A 647-nucleotide genomic window follows, 5' to 3' on the forward strand; every position below is an offset into this window, starting at 1 on the left:
ATGAGTCCTCACAAGTTTGATCTTCATCTATTCGAACTTGTCTTTTATCACTGAACAAGCATTCACTTACTAAGGACGTAATTGCTTATTCGTGATTGACTCATAGGTATGCTTCTTTCACTATTTTTCTACTCTCAATTATATTTCTCTTGTTACTTGTGTGTATGTTTTGTTGCTCTTGTCATGTTGCAAAATAAATTGATTTATTCAAACTTGTTCTTTTATAACTGAACAAGCATTCACTTACTAATAACGTAATTGCTTATTCGTGATTGACTCATAAAAACATGTCTACTTTTCATATTTTTTAAAGACCTCATTTTCTTTTTGAAACTCAAAGCTTTCTTTTATTGAAGATCATCTTTAAACTCATAGTTCATTTCTACATTTTATCTTTAAGATCATTCTTTTTATAAAATCAGTTTTTTCTTCTTGGATCAATTTTAATATACACAAATCAATTTACAATCAGGTTATTTCAATTCAGTTTCAAACAATTCTTTCAGTTTATTTTATTTTATTTCAAGATACACAATCAGAAAACATCTTAAAATATTATAATCAAAAGAGAAAAGACAACATTAAATAAATAGAAGAAATACATAGCAAAAATTAATTAAATTAAATCAAAATTAAATTGAAGTAAC

The sequence above is a fragment of the Melampsora larici-populina genome (assembly GCF_000204055.1).
Source record: "Melampsora larici-populina 98AG31 unplaced genomic scaffold MELLAscaffold_148, whole genome shotgun sequence".
Taxonomy (NCBI): domain Eukaryota; kingdom Fungi; phylum Basidiomycota; class Pucciniomycetes; order Pucciniales; family Melampsoraceae; genus Melampsora; species Melampsora laricis-populina.